The following is a 24,311-nucleotide window of genomic DNA, read 5'->3' as shown; positions in this document are numbered from 1 at the left end:
GGAAGTGGGAAAAGGATGAAGAAAGACGAGGTTTGAAAAGTACCTGGCTATTCAGATCTGGTCAAATTTAAAAAAAAAAATCAGATTTTCAAAGCCAAAAGTATTAGATTGATATATTTTTGGGGTATGATGTCGTGTTGCGCTACTTTCTTCTTTAGCCAATATTTCGGACAGCATTACAATTTCCGTCATCAGAGCAGATAGGTGAGTTCAGCTAGATGCGTGAGAATAGTTAGATGTGAAAGATCAGTGCGACATATCACACATCTGCCTTGATGATGGACACCGTAATGCTGTCCGAAACATAAATTATAAAAGCAAGTAGCCAAACACGGCATAAAATGTATTAAAAATAAATTGCTATTAAAGCAACCTTATGAAATGCTGCGTTTCATTAAAATGTATTCATATTATATTTATATTTATAGCGACTTTATTATTATTAAGCTAATACGTAGTTCAAGTGGTTGTGTACATAAAATTAACGATAAGTGCTTTCCGCAAGTACCGCAAGATGGCACTAAACCCCCTGGGATGTCAAGAGACGCGTCACACATCCGGCGGCACTCATCTTCTGGGGGTGACTCGTGACGGAGATTGACGGCCATCGAGAATGCGCCGCAACGCTTTGCCGCCCCACCGACCGACAGCCGCCCACGCTAATGAAGGCTTATTATTTTGATGAATCTTCTAGAGATGTCGCCAGCATGCAGATGACATATTTTGCGATGAAATATTGTAATGATGTGAAAGGGGACCTTAATATTTTTACTCTCGTGGTTATGTGTGAACATACACATGACAAGTATAAAAAGTATTTGTAAAAACGGTTGCTTAAAACCGATCAGATATACCGGTAGACATGTGTTCTACACCAATTATTTATATAACTACCCTTAGGGGTAGAATCTCATAGGTGAATCAGGCGCTATTAAAATCCTGATTGTGGTGATTTTGGTGAGGTTTTAAAAACTATAATATATATCCTCAAACTGTATTTTTGTCTCCTTATAAGATTAATCTTATAAGATTTTATAATATTCTTAAACCTACTACCTGTACATGGTATAACAGCACGTACCCAAATGATTTTAACAGGCGATTTCTGTGCATATTTAGAGAAATAATGTAGTTGTGATTTTGGATCCGATGGAATTTAAAAAAAAAAAAAAATTTATATATACGTGTATGTCCATCTAAATCACACGTTGCAACTGAGTAGTTGGGCACAGCTTAGAGGGTCACGTGATACGCACTGCGTCTCGTTCCAACAGTACGGTAACATACGAGACAGAGCACGCATCAGGTGATCCCGTCGCGATGTCTAGTGGTGTGATCAGTTGCGACGTGTGGTAGATTTTTTTTGTTTTTTTTTTACTGTAGAAAAATGATACGATAGCAAAATGACTTCACTACTTTTTTTTCAAAATATTCTCAAGAATCGCTGATAAAAATCCTATAATTACTAAAATACTCCTGGTCAGGTGTTCACGATACAATATAATATTCAAATCAATTACAGAATCAGTCTCACTTCAATGTATCATTACATGTAAAAAAAATCTTTTATTGAATATTGCTAGTTTATAAATAATCTTTACAAATTATTAGTAATTCGATTAGAAACGGGGTTGCAGGCCCTTAACGAATAAATTGATATGTTTTTAAATAAGATTTAAAATACGATTGTATTATCACGATGTCGGAACACGCGTTCATAAAAATTCATTTCCGCATTGTATATTATCAAGGCAAATGCAGATGCATGAACACGAGGTCCGATGTTTTTGGAATTTACAAAAAAAAATCAGGAACCGGCCTGCATTCCCGTTTTTAACCGGATGACCAATAATTTGACGAGATTTTTTAATATATTAGCAATTATCGTTTTTCTCCATATAGGTATAAGAAGTCTGTTTTTTCGTTCATACATATAAGTATAAGGAAATAATTTAACTGTTAAAACATGGAAATAAACTCACTTATTAGATAACTAACCATCACGCCGTTTCCCCTCAAAGAGGACGGACCAAACAACTCAGTCTTGACACAGTTCGTGCTTCATTCACATTCATAAATGGTCTCGTACATACTTTTTTGTTATTCCGATACTTGGCATGGTCCGACTCAAGTATCTGGTTCAATTGATCATATCATATCTTCCTCGGGCATCTACCATTCATATTCGCCTCGTATATTCTCCTTAGACTCCTTTCTTCGTTCAGTCGCTATAATGCCCAAACCATCAAAGCGTCCCTCTCTAAATCTACCTACGCTAAATTAAATACAAATATATAAATAAAATCAAAAAGACATGAAAATTGCACGTTTTATAAAAATATATCTCGTCCCGACTTATAGATCGGGTGATGGATTACAGAAGTGCCGGACTTTATGAAGAATCGGATTAACGAGAATCTGCTTTATTTGTATAATTCCACAAAAGAAATTTCACCAAAAAATCAGTAATCTATAGGGGTATCAAAGTGCCACATTTTTCCAGAAATAAATATTACGCGGGGCATATTTCACAGACGAGTTTCCCTTCAGTGCGCCTCACTTTAGCAAGATAAATGTTCAGTCATCGTGACCACCCTCCCTTACCTAGGTACCTACCTGCCACGGAGACCGCCTGTACCACCACTGCTAGTGTCACGTCCATATGGTGACTAGACACCAGCTGATGTGCCCGGAACGTGTGGGGACTATTTATTTTTATCTACGCTTTTGCATCACTATTTATGATAACATGTATGTATACCTAGACATCCTTTCTATATTCTTCATATTCATCATATTGAATCCGTACTATGTTGACAAATACGTGCATGAATTATCAGCATCAGCCATTGTCTGTATAATATATTTATTAGTAGTGTTTGGTTTTAAAATGATGATATGCATAGTTCCTACCGGGGTGTCATTTATCAAGTTCCTAACTATATAGTTATACCTAACCACCTCCTTGCTGTAACAGTGTTTGAAAATTGGAACGATGGCAAGAACAGCACATTTGTTTTGAGTACACAGAAGAACGATTGAACAATTGAAAGCTGTTGAAAGTTGTTGGTGTTTTATCGTGTTTTAGAGACGGACGTTAACTATTTTGAAAGTGTTTAACATCATTCAAGTATTCATTCGTTGTGTTGTGTTATAATTACCTCGAAGTATCGCGGTGGAACTCATTATATTGTGATTGTGTTATGCTTGAACTCATTATATTGTAATTGTGTTATGCTTGAACTAATTATACTGTGATTGTATTATGCTTGAACTCATTATATTGTGATTGTGGTATGCTTGAATTCATTGTATTGTGATTGTGTTATGCTTGAACTCATTATATTGTAATTGTGTTATGCTTGAACTTATTATACTGTGATTGTATTATGCTTGAACGCATTATATTGTGATTGTGTTATGCTTGAATTCATTATATTGTGATTGTGTTATGCTTGAACTCTTTATATTGTGATTGTATTATGATCGAACTCATTATATTATGATTGTGTTATGCCTGAACTCATTAAATTGTTATTGTGTTTTGCTCGAATTCATTATATTGTGATTGTGTTATGCTTGAACTCATTATATTGTGATTGTGTTATGCTTGAACTCACTATATTGTGATTGTGTTATGCTTGAACTCATTATATTGCCATTTTGTTCAAAGAGATACAGTGGTAAGTGATTGGACTTCCGTTTTTCCTTCCTTCCATACATTGTTCATTCCTACAAATACTATCACCCAATTCGAACAAGCACCATTTCATTTCGTCAAGTTTAAAAAATATTTATAGTCCATGTTCATGTTCATTTGAAGCTGCAGTACGCAAACAGTTTCGGATGCAATAAGTATACATATAATAAATTAATGAGATAAAAAGTTAAATAAACAAATTGTAGAATAACAAACTAACCTGTAATAAAAACTTGAGATTATTTCACCCGCGATAGCATACACACAAATCTCAAACTATAAATGTGAAACAGAAAAATCTTTTGCACCTAGGTATTGAACCTAGGAACTCAGATTTGATGGGGCTTTACCTTACCACTGAGCTAATTCGACCATATCAACTTCGGTCGTATTTTAACTATAAATACTTTGACGAAGAACCACCAACATTGTCTTTATTTTTTTACGCATAATTTTAGGAGCTATCTTTATTATGTATATGTGATTGAGAAAACCTTCCCGAATCTAATTACGATCTAGATAGTGTCTTGGATAAATACATATTTTTTTTAAAGTGCGATATTTATTGACTTTGAAACCCCCAACGGTTTAATCATATTCAGACTGTACCTACCTGTCTAAAAAAATATTCAGCACATTTAATGTAATATATTTTTTCGATAAGTTTTTTTAATGTACCTTCATATCACACGTTGTCCAAAATTAGAATTGGAAAATCACATTTTCAAAAAAGGGAACACGATTTGAAATTGAATTGTAAAAAATCAAATTTGACCCAAAAAATTACTCCATTGAACGCAAGGAATATCTAAAAGCAAAAAGAAACGAATGGTCGATCCGCCCAGAGGTATGAAAAACCGGATATTCTGTAGAGACCTATAGCTGCTTATATGTAGAGTCAACCGGATATGGCACCATTTGCTACCCTTATTGGTCTGAATTTGTAAGAACAAAAATATTGGTCCTATTCTATACCATTTATATGCAGTTGGTCAACATCCCAGGGATACGAGATTAGACTGATTATCTTTTCGGATGATTTTTTTTAAATGTGAACTCACACGAAAGTCCCAACTACTCCTAACCATCTGAAGCCAGTGAGACTATGTCATCCCTAATTGGGATATGTTATGAGGCTGAAGGTAATGAGAAGGGGAAGGAGATAGCAAAGAGGAAGGTGGAAAAGTACCTGGCTATTCAAATCTGGTCACCAAACGCGTCCAAAGCCATTTCAAGCATCGTTTCAATTCCGAATGGTAGTCTTACACCAGGGCCATACTGAGAGTATCTTCCCTTTTATAACGTGCCGCACTTATACTAAATATGATTCTAAATAAGTAAATTGTGAAATAACACAAATTAAACAAATAAAATTTACTTGCGCACGGCGGGATTTGAACCAGTGACCTCTGGATTGCTAGTCGAGAGCCTTACCTCTCGACCACGGAGGCCGATTGACATATATCATATTTAAAATTTAAGATGATTTCTCTAGTATGCTACAAAAATAGTATAGTTTTTTTTTCTATTTGAGATACTTAACATAAAACTTTTTACCACTGATGCTGGACATTATTTCCTGCGCATGATAATAAAATAATTCCTGAAAAATTACCACGAACGAACTATGTGTACCATTTATTTCATGATGTAAATTAAGAACATTGACGATGGATAATATTATCAACTCTCCGAAATATGTGAAAAAAAAATCAGAAAATGATTCTGTTTCATCTAGGAAATGAACTGAACTTTATCTTAGACTTAGAAATACCAACATTATTTTCACTTTCTTAACGCATATTTTTTATCTGTTATATTTATACGATATCGCAAGATTCTAGTTGAATTTAATTTGCAATCTAGATAATGTCTCCAATAAATATAATGTATATTTTTATTTTTAACTAGCTCACATGTACCCTGCTCTACTCGGGGTTATGAATGGTTTGCAGTAAAGTTTTAAAGTAATGAATTCTATTATACCTGAAAACTAAGTGTATTTTTATTTGGTAAATATTGTAACTCTAAAGATTTGAATAATTTTTACTTTTTAAGTATTTGTTTCACTTGGTTGTCTCTTTTCTTTCTCCTACGTCCTCAACCTCTTCTGCCATTCACTTACACATCATACATTCTACTAAAACACCTTTCTTTATTCTCTTCCTCACATATGCCACACTTTGCCACACATTTATGCCATCCTCGGGGGTCCCCAAATTTTTCTACCATCTACTTTACATACTATCATGAAATTCGACTAAGTATGTCATTCAGTGCAGATAAAATGCGTTAAGTCTTCGTCGGGAGTCCCCAACTTTTTATGCAATTCAAAGTAGTCTCTAAACTCTCCTTTTGTAAATCAGCTCCACAAAGAAGGTTCTGAGGAAAATAATTCCACTCATAGCCTCGTCATCTTTTGGGATGCTGCGTGGGGGGTCTTTTTATGAGAGACAGGGGAGTATGTTGTGGGAAGAAAAAAGGTATGAGGGGAGGGTAGGAATCTAAGGATCAGTATGTCCAGAAGTGACAAACATATGAATCCATCCCTCCCACGATGTAAGGCGATGTTTTGATCCTGGCACTCATAAGAACAAACTCAGAAATTTACAGTGAAATCGGTCCAGTTGTTTTGTGTCAATAGGGGATAAACCAAGAAACATTAATATATTGTGAAATATGGTTGAGTATTTAATCGATAGATGGCGCTAGTCATAAAGCTTACTCCAGAATCCGTTAGATGTCGCTAGAGTGTAACAGGTACTTGTGAGATTACATTGTCAGAGAGCAAGCTCCTCGGGATCCAGAGAATTACCTACCCTTGGGTAATGAACAGTGTAGTTCAGACCTTTTTATTGTAACGTAAATAAAAATAATTAAAATAAGAACCTTTTACTAATTTCAAAGAGTTCCCAACACCGAAGTCTGCATAGTAAAGGCAGAAATAACATATATATAGAAGATAGATATGCCAAATTTATTGACTTTCTTGCACGGCTAGGATAAATATTCAACAGCTCTATAGTCGAATAACTCATTGAGTACCTCAAATTGTAATATATAACGAACGATACACAAAGTATACACACCTTCTGCAGTCAATTGAAATTTAATTATTATACATTACTTCTATTTTTTTATTCTGAACGCATGACTTTATACCAAGAGATGCTTGAAAATTACGCCTTCTACATCGACAGACATATTTGGGTACTTTCACCTGACAACTGACATTTCTAATCATCCTGTACTCGATGGCCGGAATTGCGACGTGTGAATTTAAATTCCTTTTACCTTTCCTCCGAATAGGTCCTTCATTTTTTTATAGAGGCCCAAGTTTCTTATATCGAGTGATAATACTATCCCATCGGGGTTAGGTAAGGTGCCCAATTTATTGTCAATCCTACTGACAAATTTTTTGGAACTTGTCCTTTGAATTATAACAACCTATTTATATTGAAGTCATATTATTGCGACACCAGTGACATTCCGTTAAAAAAATAACGTATTGGTACACATTAACTTTGACAAATCACAAGACATTTCGCATAATGGTAGGCATCCGAGCCGTGTAACTAAGCTTAACAAATCATTCCCAAGAATAAGGAACTTTTGCTAAGCAGACATTCAACTAGAAATATATAAACGTTTTTATTTTTTAAATAAGCAAAGATAAAACGAAAAGCGTCAGCCGGAACAGGATATTGAGAGTCATATATTTAACCGGATATTCACGAGAAGAGAAATAACACATAATTTGTTGTTAAAAGGGAATGAGTTGCCTTCAAGGGTAAAAGAAAAAAGTATTTAATTTATTGTAATAAATTTTTGAAGGTTATAGCCGTGTAATAAGAGAAAGATAATATTAATAAATGTAAAAGAAACAAGAAACAAAAAAAAACACAGAATTTAAAAAAAAAAACAACGGGCGCAACTGTGAATCGAACCAAGGATATATGTCTTACCGGGACAACGCTTTTAACCACTCGGCCACTGAAACATGATAATATTGCTAATTCTTAGGTTGAGATAGGAGATCGACATAAATTGGGTAAAATAAAAGTTAGCTGTACTCTTTTGACCATATTTTTTTCCTATCGCATATTTATATGAGATTTCATAATTAAAAAATGATATGATATACACATTTTTGAAGTGTTATGAGAACGAAGATTTAACATGAAAAAAACCTAGTTATGTTTACTAAGAAACGACATACATGAAAGCTAAGCAAATTTCATGACGCCAAAACTAACAATTTTTTGTTTGTTTTTGTTTTCTTTTTTCATATTACTATTCTAAAGATTAATAACTGCGTATTTTTTTTCAAATGGTTCTGGCTTTCACACTTCAAGAGTGTTCTAGGCAATTATTTCTAATTATGGAGAGAGGGAAGGGTAATTTATATGTGTATTTTGTTGAAATGGGCAAATTTAAAAATTATGTGGAAGATTGGAGTCAAATTCAGATTTAGAAGAGCTGAGATGTCGTATGGAGGGGAGGCAATTTTAGGTAAAGCTTGTAGAAGAGAGGATATTTGTTTAGAAAGGGACAGTAAAACATATATGATCTAAAGTTCCCACTTCTAGTCCACAGAATATACAATCCGAGGAGTCTAGCAAGTGATTTTGAAACTATGAGAAGGAACTGAACAATGTCCAATCCTCGTTCGAATTAGTGAGGAAGTTTATTTTTTGGAGAAATGGGCGAATTATGAAACCACGGTAAGATGGGATAGACCTTTGTATAGAGGTTTGGACGGCTCCCTTGGATTGACTAGCAATGTACCATACAGTGCAAGATTTACTATAACATTGTTAACATATAGGAAGACAGAAATACAAAAACTTTTACGGTTATAAGAACAAATTAATACTAGCAAATAGACGTAATCTAAGGAATCAGAATATATTCCATCTAGAATTATTTAAGAACAAAATTGCATACTTCAATCCATTGTCTAGCTAGAATGTGTCGTCTGTACAATTCTATTGAGTGTAACTACATAGATATATATGCAAATAGTCTCGCTTATTTTAAAAAGCAAATAAGCAATAGATTGTGAATGTTTGTTTGTTTTTTGAAGTGAAACTTCTTTACGCGCGTCATGCAATTTCGAGGAGTAAAACCAACTCATGACCGAAACGAAAATGCGGGACCGATTAAAGTTCATTTGATGTAGTAAAAGTTTTGAAGTAAAATATAAATGCTTCTTAGCTCATCTCGACAACTGGCGTTGGTGGTGTAATGGTCAGCATAGTTGCTTTCGAAGCAGTTGATCCGAGTTCGATTCTCGGCCATGGAATATTATTTTTTTGTTTTTAAGGAATTTTTTTTTTTTAATGGTTGACCATAATATCAATCCACTAAGTAATATTTTAGGCCTGTAGCATAATTGAAAAGTTAAAGAATGATATAAAATTTTTTATGATGTTAACGATAAAAAAATGAAAAAAAACATAAAATTAAAATAAAAAATGGGCCAACGGCACGCGGTGTTCCCAAGCGGTCACCCATCCAAGTACTGACCGCGCCCAATGTTGCTTAACTTCGGTGATCGGACGAGAACCGGTGTGTTCAAAATGGTATGGTCGTTGGCAAAAGTTAAACAATATTAATTTCTATTCTACCTGCCAATAAATATATGAAAATTAGTATAAAAAAGCCCTAATAATATTGAAAAAATTAGCAAGGTGTGTGCGAGGTTGATAAAAATAATCATTACATACGCGCTTGAAAAAGATCGTAATTACATTAATAAGTTTGTAGGAATTTTTTTTTTCAATGGTTGACCATAATATCAATCCACTAAGTAATATTTTAGGCCTGTAGCATACTTGAAAAGTTAAAGAATTTTATGATATTATTAATTATAGTAATGATAAAAAAATAAAAAAAACATGAAATTAAAATAAAAAATAGGCCAACGGCACGCGGTGTTCCCAAGCGGTCACCCATCCAAGTACTGACCGCGCCCAATGTTGCTTAACTTCGGTGATCGGACGAGAACCGGTGTGTTCAACATGGTATGGTCGTTGGCAAACGCTAAACAATATTAATTTCTACTCTACCTGCCAATAAATATATGAAAATTAGTATAAAAAAGCCCTAATAATACTGAAAACATTAGCAAGGTGTAAATATTATATACCTAGTTTAACTCACTCTCCTAACTCATCTTCGCTGTCTACAGGCAGAGCGCACGACTGTGGTCGTGAAGAACCGAGGTTCGATCCCCGCTTTAACTAATTTTTTTTTTCTTTTTTTATAACTTTTAATTTTTTTTATCACATGCTACTTATAAATATGTCAATAGACAGAAAAAAAGAGAGAATGAAATGAAAAGAGAGAGAGAGAAGAATACTAGAAGTTTCACTTCTGTCTTGCGTAGGCTTGACACACCCATTTTTTTTTTATTTACTCCATATGTTTTCTGTTTTATTTTTGTTTCTTTTGTTTTTTGGATCATATATTTATCCGTATGTTTTGTTTTTGATATCTCTTTTTTTTGCCTTTGGTCAAGTTTTGCTGTTTATATTTTTTTTTTGTTAATGCATATGTATAATGACACTTAAACTGTGCATGATGTGAACATTTTAAAAGTGAACTGTTGACATATACGTTGTTTTGCAGCGCTTATCTAACGATTTTTTTTTCATGTTCCTAAATGTTCCTAAACAATCAACAAATAAATAAAAATCGCAGTTTTTTTACTACTAGGCCAGAGGTCACCAAATAGCCGACCGTAGTCCGGTACCGGACCGCCGACCTATTTTATGCGGACCTTGTGTTAACAATACAAATATTCTAAACATGTAACTTGAGTACGTAATTTGATCATTTTTCCCGCGCTTTGCTGCCGTCAATTCGCCAATGCATGGGCGGGCCCAGAACGCATCATCAGTCGTCCGGTGGGTAAGGGTTGCGGAGCGTTTGTGTGGGCGAGGGGGTACGCGCTCACTCGCGCCGGCCCACGCCGCTGCCCGCCCCGCGTCTTCCGGAACCCATTCCTTTTATTCGTTCATTGATATTGTATGTACACATATTTAAATAGTACTTTTTGTGATTTCAATTGTAAAGCCAATCATTAGTAATCCGGAGTAATTTTTCAATTTTGAGTTTTGCCCCTTTGTGTGTGCAATTATAAGATTGACTAAATAGGTACCTATTCATTTTTTTATTCAAATAAAAAATTGTATGTCGTAAAGCTTCGTTCATTTTAAATAAACTAATTTCTACTAAGTAACAAACTCCCAGTTTCGAAGAAATGTACTGCCAATTAGAACTCAAGAAACTAAAGAACGCCGCCGAAATCGTGTATTTTGACAATAAATTTGACTTTTCCCCCCTATCGTGTCAATGATTCCTATAGCAATGCCTCCCCTATAATTGTTAACCAAATCGGGTGGAACAACAAAATTTTAAGATTACCATTTAAAATGTATAAAATATCATTTTGATACATTTTTTGTTCATAGCCACAGCTCCGATTTTAGAATTTTATAAAAGCCAAAAGGAACCGATTCCAAAAATAGCCGCATCCTTAGAAAAATAACATCATCGATCCAGCGGCAGTAGTTACCGTGGCACAGTGGCACACCTATATCTTTTTGATTTTGTTATTCGAGGTTTGGAAAATTTTCATATTGGGAAATTTTTGGTTATGAAAATATTTCTTCTGGAAAAACTGGTCGGAAAAAAAGTCGGTAAATTTGTTTTATTTATATTAATATAAATATTTTTTGATATTATGTGATGTTTGGAATTTTTCCATGTGGGGAAATTTTTATTTTCTTGCAAAATTTTCTCCAGGGGAAATAGGAATATCAGAATTTTTTTTCTTTTTGATATTATGTGAAGTTTGGTAATGTCAACATGTTGAGGGAGGTTTTACATTTTCTCGTCGAGATGCTGTTTGAAAACTTCAACAATTTTTTAGAAAATAACAGATGGCGCCACTTCCGTCTACAATAATCAAAACTGCACAGTCATTCAGATAAAAAATACATCAGATGACTTTATTAGAAATCTCATTCCATAGCACCCCTCTTATGAGGATATGCTGTGATAGAAAAATTGTTCTGCCGTGCGGTATCTTGAACAAGTCGTGGCAAAGACTATTTTCTCAATATCAACAGATTACCTGCTGTTAAGATTTGCGGTACAAAAAAAACAGAAAATATAATTTTCACAATCCCTAAGCTTACAATTATTATTCCAACGAGATCGTCATGCTTACGTCATGAATAAAAAAATATTTCGTTATTTTTCTAAAATAAACAAGTGTGAATTTTCTAACTGTCTTCAAGAGTTTTCTTTGACAAAAAAAGATAAAATTTACATTTTATATCAGCGCCTAACACTCAACACGCCATGCTGGTATTTTCATATAGAATTTCATTTCATAAAATATGTAGATTTCTGCTGTTTGTACGGGTCTTGAAAAAGGTTTTCAGTGAACAAGACTTTAAAGTATTCTGTGAAGTTTGTAAATTTGGTATAACTCTCTGAATAAAGTTAATGATACGAATCGCGATGCGTTTTTGGTTTTACAAGTAAAAGTGTTGTGGAAAGTTGAAATAACTTAAAATTAAAGTAATAAAATTGCTTCGGTTCTTGGTCATTAAACTCATTCAATCACTTTAATAATGTCAATTTGTTGAAATAACTTTTGAAGGTTTTACATATCGTCATGTATAAAATTTTCGTCAAAGTTTTTTTGCATATCTAATCTTATAACTGAATTTATGTGAAATTCTGATCGCATTTGTATTCATTATTAACAACCCTTTATAACTTAGTTCCACTTATTTAGTGCATGATTTTAATTTCAATTTGGGAGGTGGGTGTGGATATCGCTGCCTGAAGAAACCATTTATTGGATAACCAACACCTCCGCCACAGGTGAATCCAAGTGCTTCGCTACGTTTTGTGACTTAGCAGGGGCGAGTTCATGAGGTGAGGATTGTCTAGGTCTAGGAGGATGCGTCTGCCCACCTATTGTGTGGCGAGCTGGATTTGGGGAGACTGTTTGATTGAGATATTTTTACCTACCCAGCAGCACTCTCTCGACCCATCGTTTTGCGCTGCAGTGGTAGGATGAATTCAAATGTCCATTTCTACTTACCTCAAATTTTTTCCTTTCCAGATCTTCCTCTCTTTCTTTTCTGTTAAAAAACCCTCCACACCGCTTCCCCAAAGATTACACTCCAGTGTGGAGCTTATCTAAATAAAACAACACAAAAATTTCTTAAATAACTCTACTTCAAAATTAGTTTAATTTCTTCACTTCCGAACCAAGGATTTCTTCAGGCGTTGAACCGATAAATTGCTAGTTAGTAGCCAACAGCAATAAAGAAGAGTGTAATAAATCAAGAAAATTGCTTCGGTTCTTGGTCATTAAACTCAATCAATCTCTTTAATAATGTTAAGGCACGTTACGTTTTTAGATAAGAAATAGATAAATAATACAACAAAAACTTTCGGAAATGTATTTAATCAAGATATACTTGTACAGAGTTTAACATCACATACCCGAATAATTTTAACCTTCGATTTCTGAGGATATTTGGAGTAAAACATGTACATATCATTTTGCTGTCCGATTGTATATTATTTCATGTACATGTTTTATCTATGGGTACAGCCTAGTGGATCATGTGATACGCACTCTAACTCGTTCCAGCAACACGGTAGTAACTGAGACAGAGCGCGTATCGCATGATCTATCGCTACGTGTAGCAGTGTGTCAGTGCGGCATGTGATAGAAGTGGTAGATGTTTTTAATTGAAAAAAATATGTAATCAGTCAGCAAAATAACATCTACGTTTTTTACTCCAAATATGCTCAGGAATCTCTGGTTAATATCCTTCGGGTACGCGCTGTTAAACCCCGTATAAACCAAAAAGAAGCCGAAGGAGGACTTGCAAATGTCCTATCGGACAGAGGAAATGTCTGGTCAGATACTGCAAATATCCTATCGGACAGAAGAAGTGTCCGGTCGGACACTGCAAATGTCCTGTCGGACATTGGGAATGTTCGATAGGACATTTGCAATGTCCTATCGGACAAAGGAAAAAGCGTTGTTGAATTATTGAAGCTTATAGAATAGATCCTCAAAAAAAATTAAATCCTGTTTAATATCAAAAGGTACATACGAAGTGACAAAGCATATTTAAGTTAGTATTTCCATTCAAAATTGGGAAATTATTTTTTTTTTCACTTATTTAGGACTTATCCCAATTAAATTATTTTTAATATATTTTTAAAAAATGTATTTACTTTGAGAATCTTTTGGCAAGAGCGTAATATTATTTTACCCAAATATGTAGATTTTTTAGGACTTGTCCCAATAAAATAATTCTTAGTATATTTAAAATAAATGTAATTACTTTGACGCTCTTTTGGTAAGATTATAATATTATTTCAGCAATAATATTGTTGATATTTTTTGTTATTTCCGATATATATATATTTCGATTTAAAAATAAAATCATTTCGGTGGTATGGGTGAGGAAACATCTTTCTCATTGACGAGATTTATGTTGGGGTGAAGTGTGTTCCTCTCATTGTCCGCGCTTTGACTACTACATAATATTTTTAATTAACATATCTTCCCATTGAACTAATAATATCTATCTATTAAATGTAACTGTTGTTAGTATCACTTAAATTGGACGAAGCCCAACTAAATGCGCCCACTGAGCGGGTTTTTAGCTGCTAGTTATAGTGAATTCTTTACCCTCTAACGCATATATTTTTTTCAGAATTTATACATTCAGTATGGGAGTGATTAATTTACCAGAAGTACGAATATGCTGTCAATTTTTTGGTATCAAAACATCTAAAAGGGGATGCGTTTGCCCTCCTACTGCTTGGCGGGTCGGATCAGAAGGAACTGATTAAGGAAGGCCCTTTAACTTTTCTAGTCGGAATGTCTTAACCCATCGCCTTGCACTACGTTGACCTAATATCTTTTCCTTCCCAGTACTTTCTCTTCTTCATTTCCCTAAAAATACCCTCCACAGCATCCCCAAAGATGACATTGGCCCATGTCCTGTTTGGAGCTAATGTAAAAAAAATACTCTTAGGTGGTGTGATTTTTAAATCGAAATCAGATATGAGAGATATGGATATGGATATGGATAGAGCAACGGCTAAATTTAGGTAGACAATTAAAAAATATATATATTTCGAATTTCCCGCAAACAGCTTACTTATAAAACCCACAAATACGGGAAAAATTATGAAATGTGGATCTATTTGTTGGCTTTAAACCATAGTAAGCAATAAACATGTTTCAATATTAATATTCGGAAGAACGATTTTTTTTTCAAAATTAAAGCCGTTCTAGGTGACATGTAACTCAGAACAGGGATCTTAGAAGGCAACAGAAAACTAGAAGCATCTTTTTATGTAAACACGTTAGTCAACATGCCTTCTTATTTGTAACAGGAGTAGGTAATCATAATAATAAATGTCGTTGACAAAAGAGTAATGATTGATTGATGATAATAATTAATTTATTTTCGTAATTCGTCATCCTGTCCGCCCACCCACATAATGAATTGTAATCTTATACCATAACCTGACAGATCCATTAGCATAAGATACATAATATTATTATCATTGTGGGGTGTTATCATAATCTGCAATGTCCCTTACAAGATCATTGCTGTAATTACATCAAGCGGACATTAGGGTGAACCCTCAATAATCGAAGTATTATTTAAAGTTTGATTACTTGGGTATCAAAAGGTACGTGTGATTTAAAGAGTAAAAAAATATTTTTTTGTAAGCTTAGAAAGTCACGTGATTGACTTTTTCAGTGAAGAGTGAGAAAGTGTTGAACTTAATTATATCGTTACGCTATCTCGCCCTTCCTCATTCTATAACAGTCCAGCCAGATTTTAATCAGCAGTAATCCGATTCTTATAAAACTTTCATACCATAGTTTACATAGTAATACTTAAACTTAATTCTTAATTTAAACAACCGTCACCACAGAATCTATCACGTAAGTATTCTTTGCAAATGACTGGGAAAACATTGGCGCAGCCGGTAGAATTATTTTTCAGATAATAATAATTATAATGTGAAATTATTTCAATTTCATTAGAACTTTTGGCCCTATAGTAGAGGCTAGAATATGGGAAAAATGGGAGTGACATTGCTAAAAAATAATTGATTTAACAAAGTCATGTTTCAGTGGTTAATCGAGTGTGACAAACAATGGGTATAGAAGACAATTCTGCTTGATGCAACGATTTTGAAATGGATTTCGATAAAAATCCATGTCTTTAGAAAGCACCAACACACCACAGTTGATAATGTTACTTAATTCTTTAAACCGGATTTTTTTTTATGATTTAAAAAAAGTATTACAAGAGTTGAGTAAACTTAGGGTCAGTTGTTTTAAAGTAACTATTTAAGTTCTGTTAATAATTTCAGCTATGTGAAACAATTAGCCCGTAAAATGATAGAATAACACTAACTTGATGAATTATTCAAATTTCAATGACAAAATTCAAGTTCTGTGAAATATTATTTCACAATACTTTAATAATAACATTGAACACGACTTTCACAGAACTTGAATATTAACTTTGAAATTTGAATAATTGTTCAAATTCTTAACATAAACTTTATTTTTTTAATAATATCATACAACAACAAGTTGTTTTGTGCTTACTGTGAGTAAGTTCAGAACATTGTGAACTGGGAAAAATAATTCATTGATCCTGTACGTGATAATCACTGATTGAATATCGTGTGAAGGTGGTGTGGGGCATTCAATATGCTCAATGGGCTTAAATCGACGCAAATCACTCAAAATGGAGTAAGCCTTTAAGACGAGACAATACCCTAGAATAAAGCCAAAATCAAAACGACGTAAGTGAAACAGCCTTGAATAAAAATATGCGATGCGCAGCTCAGGTGTATTGGACAGATCTGCGGCTTAATTTAACCTATCAAATCTCTGAACTAAAGAGGGAATATTAACGACATTAATGATGAAGTCATGTAAAAACAATATTCGGCGCGCGGCCCGGCCTAATGAACGGACCTACGATCGACTTTGCCCTAGCAAGCCTAGAAAATCGATCTCTCCGTGGGGTTTATTTTAATTATTTCTGATGAACGTATTACTAAAATCTCAAATGTTTCTAGAGTGACCCCTCGGGAAGTTACTAATTCATAATCTAAAAAATAAAATCTGGTGATTACTGCTAATTTTATAGTCGAAAAACGTTTTATAAAGTTTTCGAACCGTTTTAAATAAAATATTTTAATAGTAAGGTCTTGTTTTTATTAATCTTAAATATAAATAACTTACATCCGTAGAGATCCCTCTAGAAATATTTTCGATTTTAGTAATAGGTTCATCAGAAATAACCAAAATGTGTGCGTCATGCAAACTCCCCTTATTGGAATCTTATGTTTTTTTTTTTTTTTTATAGTTTATACCTCACAAGAGTCCCAACTGCTCCCGTCTGGAGCCAGTGAGACTATGGCATCCCCAATTGGGGGATGTTGTGAGGCTGAAGGTAAGTGGGGAAGGGAAAGAGGAAGGTGGGGAAGTACCTGGCTATTCAGATCTAGTCACTAAACACGGCTAAAGTCATTTGGAGCAACGTTTCAATTCTGAATGGTGGTCTTACACCAGGGCGATACTGGTAGTATCTTCCACTCTGGAACGTGCCGCAAATACTATTTTAATTAATTTTTAATTAATTAATTGTGAAATAACACAAATTAATCAATCAAATAAAATTTATTTGCGCACGCCGGGTTCGACCCGCGACCTTCGGAATGGCAGTCCAATGCTTTACCACTGGACTATGCCGGCCGTCAATGTGAAATGGGTATCGCTGTCTGATAAAACCAAGACATTGGCATTCCCGCATCCTGCTATGTCGGGATTTCTGCAATATTTGATTTTTTTGGAACTGAAAAAAATGCTAAATGTACGCCAAAATTATATAAATGAAGTAATGCTCTTTTGACTTGCACTTGATTACGAGTTGAGAATTGCTCAAGTAGGTACTCAAGTGCCAGAACGCCAGAAGTCAGTACCAAGTTTTTACGATCACATAGTCATCTTGAAATACTTACTACGCTACGTTTTCCAGGTCTTTTTATAATATTACTCGTAACAAAGATGATTGATCTCAACTGACTGCGGAGAGTCCTGCCAGTGACAGTTTCATGTTTTAGTTTTATATTTTTTTACGACCGTTATTTAGCAAAATCTTTTTAAAATACTAACTATGTTAACTTTTCAATATTTTGCTAAAACATTACTAGAACCAAAGATCATTTATACAAAAAAATCCTATCTTTTTGTTATCCGATAATTGACTGCTACAGCAAAACTAAACACAAAAAACCACCTTAAATTATAATGTACTAGTAAGCCCGGGCAGACGTTGTCCTGCCACAGACCGCCTTCTAAGTAGGGAAGTTAAAATTAGTCGTTTTATGTATTTTTGGATGAGAAATATGAAAAACTAAAAATTGTGGAAAATTTTTAGTTTTTTAGAACTCCAGATTTTTAAGATCTATCGGGTCCAAAACTATACTATATATCAAGCTGGAACCGACCATACACATAGAAAATACACTGTGACTCGTGATTTATTTATATTAATATTAGAAGCTTGGAGTTAGCGAAACGGTATCATATCTACATACATACACAGTTTACCATAATCTTTACACATCTGCCCTGATGATGGTCACCGTAATGCAGTCCAAAACGTTAGCTAAATAAGGAGATAGCGCAACACGGCATAGTAAACCAAAAATAAATCAATATAACCAATCCATTTAAATCTACAAACAACTCATTTCTATTTTGAGGCGTGTATTATCTACTCAGTGAGTTTAATATTGCCTACTTTATTGAAATTGAATACTTAACTTATGTGAATGAACTTTGTTTACTTAATCTGAACTCTTTATTGAAATTAATGACAGAAATCTTTCAGCATCAAACTCACCCGGGAAAAGCGTTCAGTTATTAAAGATATTCAGGAAAACCCTCGTCAATCCATTGAAGGGTTTTAATATTACTAATACAATTTGAATGATTTTTTATTGTAGAGATTCATTAAAATCAATACGATTTCCAGCAAAGTGTATAGAATGAAAAAAACTGCTATTTGCTAAGATAACTAACAATAATAATTTGAATTAGTACCGCATGACCACAAAAGTATTAAAATAGTTGCTCTCACAATCTCCACAATCTATTGAGAGTCTCCTGGGCACAAGTAATTATTGGAGTTTTAGCATCATCGGAAGACGCCCTTGCTTGTGAAAAGGAACATAGATTGCCCACATATGAAAGACGATTCAAAGTCTAAATAATAATATCTTCTAAAAACCGTACATTCCAAAATGGTTCCAACTGGCCACAACGTCATTACTACATACATACCGACAATGTATTTTGATAATTAATTAACTTTATTTAGTTAAAAAATATATAATTTTATATACACTCCGGTTAGATAGCTGTCAACAACGTCTCCAGGTGTGACTTCAAAACCTCCGAATTCATTAATACAACGAACATGCCGTTTTGGATGCAAATTAAAAATGGCAAACTTTAAATCGTCAACATAAAAATATTTTCATTATTTTAATTTATTTTTTTATTTTTTGAGAATAAAAAAATGAAAATACCCTATTAATACATACGTCATAAGTAAAAGGGCAGCTAGAATTGTCACCTTCTGATGATGTACTTTTTGTTGTTAGTTGATGAACATGAAAAGTCTCGTAATCAAAGAAAAATTCCAGCTGCCTTTTTTACTAATGATGGCAGTACACCAGTTCCGGGTACCCGGCGACCAGAGATCCGGATAGCATGTGGAACAAGCAATGTGGTATTTAATTTATTAGTTGATTTTTAATTTGTTTTGTTGACATAAAAATCTGAGTGATTTTCACGTATTTCATTTGAAGAAAGTTTAGCGGAGGCTACTCTGATATAATATTATGATGAACCAATCAAAACAACTAACCGTTAACCCTTCCTTCAGTACCGGGGTAAATCTTATAATACTATCCTCCACGTATAATTTTAAATAAAGGCGTAATGGTTGTGGTATTTTTGGGATACCTAAAAAACCTATAAATACATAATTTACCACAAAAAATAAATAAATCTAAGGTTGTTGCTGCAAATAATACTACATGCTCGCTGGAACTATATTCACTGCAGAATACGCGGTCGAATAATGCGTCACCTTATACTCTCTCATTAGTTCACTTATGAGCCAATCTATTTGCACAGTATTTTTGAGTGAGGTGCTCCATCTCACTCACTCACTGACACTATTATAAAAGCTGTGCGAGGGTGTAAGGACATTCTGTGCTGCGGGTTGACTAGCAGGTACCAAATTATTGGTAAGTCAAGCTATACCCTCTGTAAACTTGTACGGTAATTTTTACGCGGCAGGAGTTGATGATTAACTATATTATAATTATTATTTCATGATCACACATTAACCCCTTACTTATAAAAGGAGGGTAAATGATAAATTTCAAGCGGCGTGTAAGGTCAGAACACTGAAAACTTGACTTATTACCATTGCGTTTATTTGGTTAAAATGGTCTTAAACTAGGTTGGAGAGCGGCTTTACCACACCAACGTTGAACGAGCGTATAACGATTTAATTAGTAATACGGTTATTATGTTATTAATAAGAATAATTTTCAATAAGCTGTGTGAATTAATTGAAAAAATGGAATTAAAATGTGTGGGGTCGCGGAGTCACCCCCCATGGCACAAAAGTTTTGTTTTATGTCTTGACATGCCGAAGGTTAAGAGAACACGCTTTAATCAGGGGTAGTTCCACGTCCATCACTTTCAGGTGTTAGGTTTTGGGGCGAAGTTAGGGACTTACTGCCGTTCCAGTAGCCGACGAGGCAGTTAATGTAATTCAACCCTTCACAAGGCGGTGCGAACAAATTGCGAATTAAGTTTTTGTCGACGGCATAAACACTCTAGGGTCATGTCAATTTAAATAAATGTTAGTGAATACTACCTTTTTGTGTTCTACGCGACATATTTTTTCGTATTTTCGATGGTTGACTAGGGTAGATACGAGTATATCTAGTGAGCTATCGAAAATTATACAAAAAAAATTTAAGCATGATATAACAGTAAACTGATAAACTGAATGTTAGTAAAACTTATAAAAGTAACATAAAATAATATAGAAGCTATAACAATACTATATATGAGGCAAATCGCTAAAACTACATTACCAGCGCTATTATAATTTGTAGAATTCAACAAAGTGCTGGTATAGATTACGCTTGATTCTACAAATAGAGTCAATAAATATATCAATAGTAACCCCAAACTTGTTGCCCAGTTCGTGCATCTTATTGGTTGTGAGTGTGGCTGATAGTTGTTTGAATCATTCAAAAGAATGTTACATTTTGTTTTGTAATCCTAGTCGGCACATGGAATTTAATAGTGGCAACGACGATCATATAATTTGAGATGGGCATGATTTTTCTATTTTTATGTGATACCTCACAAGAGCACCTCTGTCACCCTGTAAAAACAGTAGAACTATATCGCCACCCAACTTCGTAGCCTTGCAAGGCGGGTTAAGGTAGGAGCTATAGGAAGGCATTTAATAAAGCTGTTGTAAAATATGACTGGTTTACATGAAAGAGGAATTCTGCTAGCTTCTTTGAGAGGATTCCATTTAAATATTGTAGAACAGCCTATAGTGCGTCTGTACATTAGAGACGGCAATCGGTCTGTTAACAACGGAGGGTCAATCAGACGGACCGCTCTCCATTCAACAGAATCAAGTAGGTTTATCAAGTACTTTAGGGCTTCAGCCCAGATGTTGCTCCCAAATTAAATTACTGGACATACTTGAGTCCTTTGATTTTCTACAGCCAGAACCTTTCAAAGTTTTAAATTTTTAAGGTAACTAGAAATTTTATATGTTTTACTTATTTGTATTATTAAAGCGTTCACTCGTTTCACGCCTATTTCGATATATCTTCAGTTTTTTCGATATTTGATGGTTCTCACCATGGAATCTGTAGGTTGTCTTTTGGCTAGCCCAAATCATCCATGGATGACCACTGTTTCTCTTTTTCAAGCAGGCCTGACATCCTATGATGTCGGAATCCCAATGTCATTCAATATTAGTTCCCAGTAGAGATCAACTGCTTAAAAGTTTCAACAAAATATTTGCATATTGTTATATCTCTGCTTACTAGCAGATTTCTGTGTGTCGGGAACTCTAGATAAAGTAAAAGGTTCTTTACAATAATTACGTTTATTAACGTTACAATATTTTTTTAAATAAATTTAAAATAAATCAAATTTAATAATGTTATAATAATTATTAACTGTCACTGTCAGTTTGATAATGGCCTCAAAATCTGAAACAGCTGTCACATTAAAAAAACTGTAAAAATAACAGAAATACTTGCAGAACTTCATAATTATTATAACATTATTAAATTTGATTTATTTTAAATTTATTTAAAAAAATTAAATGGAGTTCTACGAATTAAACACCAAAACAATAGATAAAAGAACGTTACAATAAATTATGTCTGAATTTATCTACACTGTTCATTACCCGAGGGTTGGTAATTATCTGTTTCTAGAAGCTTGAAGTCTGACAAGGATACCCCAGAGGCAATTGCTACACTCTCGCGACATCTGTCGGACTCTGGAGTAAGCTTTCTGACTAGTGCCATCTATCGCTTGAATATCCAACTTATTACCATACACCCATGTTACGAGAAAAGCAACGATTTTAAAATATTTAAACAATACCCCTAAAACCATAAGTTTTAAAATAAACATACAAATTGTAATAATCCACACCTACTCGTACATAAATACTTCTAGTTAAGAACAATAAGTGGTTTGCTTTCTAAGAAAGAACAACTATCATCTTAAAAAAACTATAGGAAAACTGTTTTGTTTCATTTGAAACTAATAACAATCTTTTTAACTTTATAGATTACCCAATGATAAAATAAAATACAGATTACCACACGAAGTTGAAACATAATTAAAATGATTGATTCATAATAACAACTTTTGAAAAAAGTATCTAAAAAAACTAAATTACTATAAAAGAGATAATGGAATTTTTCGAAAAGAGGTTTATCATTATTTATAAACCTGCTTTCCTCTAACTTTCAATAAATCAGCTTCAAGGGGAAAACTTTCTCAATCGGTCACAAAGAGACATTATCTTTGTTGAACAAGACGGAAAATTATTTTCACTGGAATAATATGAAAGTTCTATTTGACTTGGCTAACTTTGTCTATAAATCAAGGGGGTGCTTAAATAGAACTTGACAAACGGATCCCTTTGTCGACTGTTCATTATTTGCTAAAATGTATACAAAAGACTACTAATGAACATTTTTTACCAAGAAAACATACTTCAAAAACCACAATATAAACGGACCAATTAGACAAGCGTTTAAAAGACATACTCTAACGGCAAACACAAATTTCGGACTAATACACCACAAATACCATGTAATAAAAGAATTCAACAATCAATGCACTCGATATAAAAATACCAGGGAAACAATAAACATTTTTTTATTTTTTTGTTTTATTTTTTTTTACAATCTAAACCTGCTAATCTGCTTTTGCATTTTGTCAGAGACATAACAAAAAGATAGATTAACGAAGAAAAAGGGAAATATTAACAACTATAACATATATACGTAGTACACAACCCCATTACAATACACACATCATTATGAACAACAGTTACTCATAGAAGGTCATCATTACAGATTTAAAAAAAATCTTCATAACGGGCGATTGTTCTACTATTGATTGTTGTACTATTTTTATTTCAGCTCATTTTTACTTTCAATTTATTATTTTATTAAATATTATTAATTTATAAAGTGAGGCACACACTATCAAACAATTTTTAAAAATATATAAATTTTTTAAGTGGATAAATTATTTTTGAGTTTGGGGTTACTTTAAAGCATTCACCAGAGGTTGTGTTCTTGATTCTAGATAAGCGGTCCGAAACCTTTTCAGAGCTGTGACTTTAAAATCAAAAAAGTTTGTTAAAGCGGCCCCAGAAGAAAAAAAATCGCCAATTTTTTGTTCAGGTACTCAAGGTCACAGCTTTTTCTAGTTGTTTTTCACTAAGTATTTCATACATTGGACAAGAAAATATATATTTTCTACTAGCTAAAGTCCTCGGCATTGCCAATCGATAGTAATTTTAATTTTTCCACTTATTTTAAACGTCAAATGTGAAAATTTTTGTCAAAACTATCAAATTTCTGATATAAGGGGTGGGAAAATGGAAAGAACTGTTTTTTTAAAACTCGAGAAGACAGAGACCTTCCGTTTATTTTGAAGGTCAAGTGTGCAAAATTTCATCAATCTTAAAATAAAACTGTAGAATTGTATAAAAAACCAACCACGATGCCCGCTACAGATACTCTTATTTATATAAATAAATGATATAGCATTAAATAAAATAACCAATTAATTAAACATCTACAATATAAACACATAAATCTGTTTTATTATAAATTATGACGAGCCACAAAGTTAATTCTTTTT

The 24,311-nt window shown here is 33.6% G+C and overlaps 2 non-coding genes across 2 annotated transcripts; both read right to left on the bottom strand.

Moving 5' to 3' along the window:
* Window positions 1–9,180: 9,180 nt before the first annotated feature.
* LOC149419451 (5S ribosomal RNA) lies at window positions 9,181–9,299 on the bottom strand. The gene has a single exon (XR_016302925.1). It is a non-coding gene; the product is annotated as a 5S ribosomal RNA (ribosomal RNA).
* Window positions 9,300–9,621: 322 nt separating this feature from the next.
* LOC149419450 (5S ribosomal RNA) lies at window positions 9,622–9,740 on the bottom strand. Its single transcript, XR_016302918.1, has one exon. It is a non-coding gene; the product is annotated as a 5S ribosomal RNA (ribosomal RNA).
* Window positions 9,741–24,311: the final 14,571 nt, after the last annotated feature.

Source organism: Hesperophylax consimilis, chromosome 12, assembly GCF_061612785.1.
Source record: "Hesperophylax consimilis isolate HC1 chromosome 12, BYU_Hcon_1.0, whole genome shotgun sequence".
Lineage (NCBI taxonomy): Eukaryota > Metazoa > Arthropoda > Insecta > Trichoptera > Limnephilidae > Hesperophylax > Hesperophylax consimilis.
This window is presented reverse-complemented; position numbering and strand designations above follow the sequence as displayed.